The 8,731-nt window shown below is 39.1% G+C and overlaps 1 pseudogene; it reads left to right on the forward strand.

The window, feature by feature from the left end:
- Nucleotides 1-5,788: 5,788 nt before the first annotated feature.
- On the forward strand, nucleotides 5,789-7,037 carry LOC103080151 (eukaryotic initiation factor 4A-II-like; annotated as a pseudogene).
- The last annotated feature ends 1,694 nt before the right edge of the window (nucleotides 7,038-8,731 follow it).

Raw genomic sequence — 8,731 nt, forward strand, 5'->3', positions numbered from 1 at the left:
ATCATCTGTAAGTTTGGACTAAAATCTTTAGCTGGAGTAATTAGTGACTGTTTAAATTATAGCATATTTGAATTTGAACTTGATAACTATGCTGAAATATCAAGTGGATTTGCAGTATGTCCCTGGCTTATCATTGGACATTATTGACACATATATAGTCCTATTTAAGACGATAAATGATTACCCTTCAAAGGGAACAATAATAGAATCATGATTCATAAGTGTATTAATCATTCTAACTGCAGACATTCGCAGTAGTACCCACTGTACCACCAGGGAAGTCCCTAGAATAAGGGATTTTTGTATAGGGATTAGTCCTTGTGAAATTGTGGGAGCTGATGAGGAAGTTAACGGAAGACCTTTGTGCCTCTGGTAATAGATATGGAGTCACTATAGGTCAACAGTGCCGCCAGTCTGGGTGTGAAATGGGACTGCGTGAGGGCAAAATGGTACCCAAAAGGACAAACTGGAAGCCACAGGTACACACTAGACCTCACATCTATCTCCCACTGTCCCCAAACCTAAGATGCAGGTGACCCGAAGAAGGGGCTCATCCCCTTCTCCACAGAGCTGCACATCTGCCTGGCCCAGGACTCTAAGAAGCTGAAGGAAGACATGCGGGGAGCCGGAGAGGCTGCAGACCAGCTGTGACCCCACACCAACACTTTGGGCCAGCAGATCAGAAACAATGCACACCAGCTTCACCAGTGCCTGGCACCCTCCACTGACCCTTCAGAGCAGTCACTGCCGCTTCAGGTGTGCCTTTCAAATCACACAAGAATTTCTCTTTGGTCAATTCTAACCTCAAAACATGCAGAAAAGGGGGGCTTCCCTGGTGGCGCAGTGGTTGAGAGTCCGCCTGCCGATGCAGGGGACACGGGTTCGTGCCCCGGTCCGGGAAGATCCCACATGCCACGGAGCGGCTGGGCCCGTGAGCCGTGGCCGCTGAGCCTGCACGTCCGGAGCCTGTTGCTCCACAACGGGAGAGGCCACAACAGTGAGAGGCCCGCATACCGCAAAAAAAAATAAATAAATACTGTATTACATATTTGAAAGTTGCTAAGGAGTAGATCTTAAATATTCTCATCACAAAAAAAGAAACGGTAATTATGTGATATGATGGAGCTGTTAGCTAACATGATAATCATATTGCAAGATAGAGGTATATCAAGTCAATGCATTGTACACCTTAAACTTACACAGTTATATGTCAATTACATCTCAGTAAAAGCTGGAAATAAATAAATAAAAGTTGGATTTAAAAAAAAAAAACATGCAGAAAAGGGAATTCTAGGAAATGATATTTTAGATCAGCTGAGTTGACACAATGTAAAGTCACCGCAACTAAGCAATGCTAACATTGCATTTTTGCAATGTAAATTGTGTTTGCCCCTCACACAGGACCTCCCATGCTCCAGAGGTTTGCAGGTCACCTCCTTTTGCCTCCCAAGTACTCTGCCAGGTTGTACTCATATCATCCTGTTCCCACTCCATGGTAGGCACAGCTAAGTCTCTGCTAAAATTATTGATACCCTGGAGTAATCAAAGTATGGATCCAGCACTAGAGGTGGCCAAGGCCAGCACGCCTCCTTTTACTTCCACCCACCAATTGGAAACTCTAGATGTCAATGTCACCGTCAGTACCTAGATTAACCACCCACAGTACTAGACAAAGGAGGAAGAGTTCAAATTCCTAGCTCCACATAGCTCCGCACCCAGCTTCTGTTTCTGTCTCTGCCTCTGCCATCCCCTCCTCAAAGCCCCGATGGGAACATGACAGTGGGAACACACAGTTCTTCAGGCAGAAAACCCCCTCCTGCACTGGCCAGGTGTGCTTGGACCCCATGGCCCAGAGAAGGAAATAACAGTGAGCAATCCAGCAGGGTTCCCAAAGGCAGCTAAATTAGTCTTAAATAACACCCTGCGTAGGATACCAAAGTGAAGTGATGTTAGTGTCATGTGATGTGTAGCCTGGTTATTTTGTTAGCTTTTCCTACAGTAAGATGAAGAAATCAGGTCTGCACTTTTCTGCTGCAGTCTAGTCTCATGACCTTGTAATGGCAGTGTCTAAGCAAAAAGAGAATTCTCTCTCTCTCTCTCTCTCTCTCTCTCTCTCTCCATCTCTTTTTTCTCTCTCTGACACACACACACACACACACACACGCAAATACACACCCCCCTCTCAAGAATAATCAATATTTTTAGACATTTGGCATCTTAAAAGCAGACTTGATGGGATGGAGGAGACATTCTGTCTTCAGTGTGGAATGGTCCTGCTAAAAATGACCAAGTATTTAGTACTAAATAGAAGCTCTAACATCTCAGCGGAAGCATTTGCTTTCAAGTTCATGGTTGCTTCACTGTTTCCTCCAGGAACATTAGGTGGTATTCGTCTTACACTTGTGCAACTTAAGCTTTGTTTCTGGTGATTCCCATAACCTCCACCACCAAATCAAATTCTCTTCCACTGGTGACTTTCAGCTCCACCTCTAGATGGAGAAAACTGTGAGCAACTTTTAAAGGATTATTCCCTAGTTAAAAAAAAATTGAAAAGTTCAGTCAGACATTCCATTGCCTATTCAATGCACCTCCTGACGGAGGTTATCTCTGAGCCTCGGTTTGTGAAATGGGGCTAATACCTTCCTTGAAGGGGAGTTATAAGAAAGAAATGATGCGAATTCCCTGGCTGTCCAGTGGTTAGGAGTTTGTGCTTCCACTGCCGCGGCCCGGGTTCCATCCCTGGTCGGGGAACTAAGATCCCACAAGATGCTCGTGTGGCCAAAAAAAAAAAAAAAAAGAAAGAAATGAGATTTAGTATAATATTCTCTTGACACAAACTTTGTGTACTCAATAAAGAAAGCTATTCAATTCACAGGCATGTATGTGTACAAATATATATGTATGTATATGAATACATATCTTTATATATCATGTTACATATATCAGGAAAAAAATAATTACTGTTTCCACATTGAGCACATATGCGAAAAGGAAAGAAATTCATCTATACAGAGAGTGGGAAATGGAGTGGAAAAGACAGAGAGGTATTGAGTGAGGAAAAGTTCAATGAAATAAGACAAACAGACACTCTATAAACTAACTGTAGCAAAATCCCATTTGTATTCCAATTTTGGATCTACCAAGAGATATCCTTGAATAGTCTATATTATTTCAAATAAACTGAAACCAACTGCCCTTGAACTTTATTCCTACTGTAAAAAAAAAAAAATACTAAAATTTTGGGGCTAGTGAGTTCTAACAATTTTCCAAGGTTTCTCATAAGAACATATGCTTGTGTGCTGTCTAATTTTTCACCTAATTTTAAGCTGCTAAATCATAACATGTGTTTATTATGCTTAAATGTGCAAAACTGAAACAATGTTAATTTTTTTCCTGGCCTTTCATATGGCTCAAATGTTTTTATTGTTTTCCTAAATACTACTATTTAAGTCATATGGGGGGAATCTCTATTCACCACGTTTTTCACATTTAGCAAATTAATACAAATTATAAACCATTTGTTTCATGTTGCTAATGAATTCCTTCATGTCCCATGACTCACTGAATAATTATTGAGATCCTACTGGGTGCCAGGTATTATTCTAGACCCTGGAGAAACAGAAACAAGTCTCAGTTTCTGATTCAAACAGATTTATTGAATCTGTTACTGGGGTAGACAAACATTTTTTCAATCACTGCACAATGTGATCAGAGGTAAATACACAATACTATGTGGTAAGGAAGGAAGTTACAAATATTCTATGGGAAACAGAGAGAAGCTAGAAAATAATGGTATGATAGAGGTGATATTTTAACTGGGTATTAAAAGAGAGGCACACATGGAAATAGTAGAAGAGGGTTTTAAGCAGAGAAAACACATGAGCAGTGTCAGGGAGAGTGGAAAGATCATGAGTCCTGCTGGGTTAAGGCAAACGAGGTCCCAGGGGAGAGAATGAGGCGCAGAGGGAAACCAACACAGCAGGTACATTTGGAAGAATTTGCACTTTGTCCTGTCAGCACAGGACCCTTCAAGGATTTACTTTCAAAATACTGACTTAGTTCAAACATTCAAAAAGTGAAAATCAAAGAAAATGATATAGAGCTGATATCTTCCTTGGTATTTCTTATTGAATTTTAACATGTACACTACAATATTATACTAGGTTTCCAACCAATTTGAAACATATTAAAAAGGTCTGCTAATGAACTGTATGACAAAGGTTCAAAGTCAAGAAATTTTAAGTGATAGGAGTCTGGGAGTAAAGCTCAGAATAGAATACTACTTTCACATGAAAGTTCTCTCCATTGTTACACTGTGGAAAGACTTCGTCACTACACTGTGGAAAGTTTTTGAAGTGAAATATTCTTCTACCTCATGGAATATTAAGGAGTCTTTTCCTTCCAGCTTACCTATCATCAGTGATGGTAAGCTATCTGTAAAGCTATATTTTTAATGATCCATTCCTGTAAAAAATGTAAATTAATATTTTAAAAAGTATAAGAGCAATATATTTCTTTTGGGATGGTGAGGTGTCTGCATAGGAAAGATAGAAGAAATAACAGACTCAGGATTTCAAAGAGGCCAGGGACTGATTTATCAGAAGACATTAGAAGCAGAGTTGTATGTGGACATTTATATTGTGATACAAAGTCTTTGAATAAAAGACAAATAATTCCAAGCAATGTTTAAAACAATGCCAGAAGCTAACACTCTCTAAAAAGAAGCAGAATTTCTCAGAGTTAAAATAAGAATGATCCTTCATTAATTTTAATTTTATAGAAAAAGTCAAATCTATTTCAACTTATAACCACTTACATCCACTGGCTCTTATTAATTGACATAGATACGTTGTACATAGTTATTATTAGACTATACATGAAAATTTGTATTTTTATTCACCTATTCTTCATATACTTCTATTCATAAACAGTCAGTTCTAATTATTATAATGTATTCTAATTAGGATCTCTACTTGAACCAATTGCAGAAGGAATTTCTACCATTTCCATATAAAAAATCACCACCATTCATAATCAAGTTGAATTGCATTTCAAAGTACACTAGACCAGAAGTTAAGAGACCATATTTTAGTCCCAGGTGTACTATTAATAATCCCAAGTAGCTTGCTGCAAACTACTTTTTCTCCTTCAAACTCCATTTTTCCAACTATAAAATAAAATGTTTAGAAGGAAGATCTAGGGTACCTTCCAGGCCCCAGATGCAGATCCTGATACGTAGTATTCATTCATTCATTTATTCACTTATTTATCAGTTCAACTGATACTTACTGGGTATCTTGTCTGTGTCAAGTGTTGGAGATACAGCACCTGGGATACAGCAATGGAAAAAACCATCAGAAGCCCCTACTCTCCTGGAATTTACATAGTCATGATGGAAGACAAATAATAAATCAACAATTAAATGCAGTAATTTCAGATAGCTATAAATGCCAGTAATATGATTAAATGTCTGATGCGGAGCAAGGATTTGGTTTGGGTGCATATGTACAGATTGATGTACAATGCATAATATATTTGCCCCACAATGCTTCATATTTGAGTGACGTTTAATTGCAACTTTCCTTGCAATTAGATTTTTGTACCCACTGGTATAAACAGCAAAATAGCTTATAGACATCTTATATATTGTTCTTTATAGATTAGCTGCCCAATTTAGGCAAAATCGCTTTTAAAATATAATTATAATCTGGAGCATATAGACAGAATATTAACATAGAAGTAAAAAGGTATTAGCTTTCCAGTCGGGCACTGAGTGGTTCATTGGATCATGTCTGGTAGCTCTGTGGATTATAACAGAGAACACGGCAGCCCAGAGGGAACGGAGCTCGATGGTGTCATCGAGAGCAACGGGAATGAGATTGTTGATACCTTTGATGATATGAATTTAAAGGAGTCTCTTCTTTGAGGCATCTATGCTTATGGTTTTGAGAAGCCATCAGCTATTCAGTAGAGAGCTATTATCCCATGTATTAAAGTGTATGATGTGATTGCTCAAGCTCTGTCAGGTACTGGCAAGACAGCCACATTTGCTATTTCCATCCTGCAACAGTTGGAGATTGAGTTCAAGGAGACCCAAGCACTAGTATCGGCCCCCACCAGAGAACTGACTCAACAGATCCAAAAGGTAATTCTGGCACTTGGAGACTATATGGGAGCAACTTGTCATGCCTGCATTGGTGGAACCAACGTTCGAAATGAAATGCAAAATCTTCAGGCTGAAGCACCACATATTGTTGTTGGTACACCAGGGAGAGTGTTTGATATGTTAAACAGAAGATACCTTTCTCCAAAACGGATCAAAATGTTTGTTTTGGATGAAGCAGATGAAATGCTGAGCCGAGGGTTTAAGGATCAAATCTATGAGATTTTCCAAAAATTAAATACAAGTATTCAGGTGGTGTTGCTTTCTGCCACAATGCCAACAGATGTGTTGGAAGTGACCAAAAAATTCATGAGAGATCCCATTCGAATTCTGGTGAAAAAGGAAGAATTGACCCTTGAAGAAATTAAACAGTATTATATTAATGTTGAAAGAGAGGAATGGAAGTTGGATATACTTTGTGACTTGTACGAGACACTGACGATTACACAGGCTGTTATTTTTCTCAACACAAGGCATAAGGTGGACTGGCTCACTGAGAAAATGCATGCCAGGGATTTCAGTTTCTGCTCTGCGTGGTGACATGGACCAGAAGGAAAGAGATGTTATCATGATGGAATTCTGACCAGGGTCAAGCTGTGTTCTGATCACTACCGACTTGTTGGGGTCGATAGCAGCAGTTGATGATGAGATGACACTCAGAAACGGCGTTGACATAATTTAGGATGTGGAATCATAAGCGAAACAGCACACTGTCTGAATAAAGAGTGAAATTGGCAGAGGGGGTCGATTTGGGAGGAAAGGTGTGGCTATAAACTTTGTTACTGAAGAAGACAAGAGGATCCTTCATGACACTGAGACTTTCTACAATACTACAGTGGAGGAAATGCCAATGAACATGGCTGACCTTATTTAATTCCTGGGATGAGATAGTTTTGAATGCAGTGCTTGCTGTTGCTGATAGGTGATCACAACGTGCATTGTGCTTCTTTCTTTGGGAATATTTGAATCTTGCCTCAATGCTCGTAGTGGATCAGAAATACAGATTTTGATAGCAAAGCAACATTAGATGTGAGCTCTTGTGAGGAAAGTCGTTGGCTTTATCTTCTTTAGAGTTAGACTGTTGGGGTGGGTATAAAACATGGGGTCTGTAAAATCTTTCTTTCTTAGAAATTTATTTCCTAGTTCTGTATAAATGGTTGTATTAGATGTTCTCTATCATTTAATAATATACTTGTGGACTAAAAGACATGTGCTGTATAAAATCAGCCAATTATGTTAAACTAGCATATCTGCCTTTATTGTGTTTGTCATTAGCCTGAATAGAAAGGCCTTTTTTTTTTTGGCGGTATGAGGGCCTCTCACTGTTGTGGCCTCTCCCGTTGTGGAGCACAGCCTCCGGACGCGCAGGCTCAGCGGCCATGGCTCACCGGCCTAGCCGCTCCACGGCATGTGGGATCTTCCCAGACCGGGGTACTAACCTGTGTCCCCTGCATCGGCAGGCGGACTCTCAACCACTGCGCCACCAGGGAAGCCTGCAGAAAGGCCTTTAAAATTGATTTTTTTAGAAAGCATTTGAATGCATTTTGTTTGGTATTATATTTATTCAATAAAGTATTTAATTAGTGCTAAGTGTGAACTGGACCCTGTTGCTAAGCCCCAGCAAGCAAGCATCTTAGATAGGGTTAAACGTTTACCCCAGTAAAATTGCCATATTGCACATGTCTTAATGAAGTTTGAATGTTAAATAAATTGTATATTCACTTTAAAAAAAAAAGATATTAAAGTGAAAAGGATAGGAGAAGAGGGTCATTCAGTTGTTCATCCATGGGGCACCATGACAGATCAGAAGTTGGTTAATACTTGCCATGTCCAGAAAGGAAGCACAAAGGTAGAATCAAGAAGACCAGGCTTACTGATATGATTTTGCATGGATTATGCACACTTATGTTTCAATTTTTTCTTTTATTAAATGATGAAAATGTTTGTCCCTCTCTATTTTCCATTGAAGACATAAAGATAAATTTATAATTTCCCTAAATTTGAGATGCTATTTGCTACCATGTGCATACTGAGTTTATAAAAAGCATATTCATCACTAAAGCAATCTGCATGTGCAGTAACAGTCAAGTACAGCTTTGTTAGGATGGGTTCTGAAAGGATGCATTGTCACTATACAGTGATTGCCATTTTTAAAATAAAAATCAAGTCTACATACAGAAATCCCTAAAGTGGTTTTCCTCTTAGCTGATTTGGTGAACAGGTTCTGTATCTTACAAACATCTCACCTATAAACGACTTCAAATAGTACTGTGCAAAATGGAACAGAAATAGAAAATAATGGACAAATAACTCAAACTGTGGTGATGAAAGATGTCTATTTCATTGATATACTTGTTCACATAGGAGATTTGGAAAATAATGTTAAATATGCCTCATTCTCCCAGAATTCCACAGAAGAGTGGATGAGGATCTTCCCTTTACACGGACAACATATCAAATGTAAAAAACTTTTTTTTAATAGGCGAAATTGTACCTCCCTAAAACAAAGTTGGGTTGGACCCAGAACACTAATCACGCCAGCTTCTAAGCAGAACAGCTGCTGCCACA

This window comes from Lipotes vexillifer, unplaced genomic scaffold (genome assembly GCF_000442215.2).
Source record: "Lipotes vexillifer unplaced genomic scaffold, Lipotes_vexillifer_v1.1 scaffold1569, whole genome shotgun sequence".
Lineage (NCBI taxonomy): Eukaryota > Metazoa > Chordata > Mammalia > Artiodactyla > Lipotidae > Lipotes > Lipotes vexillifer.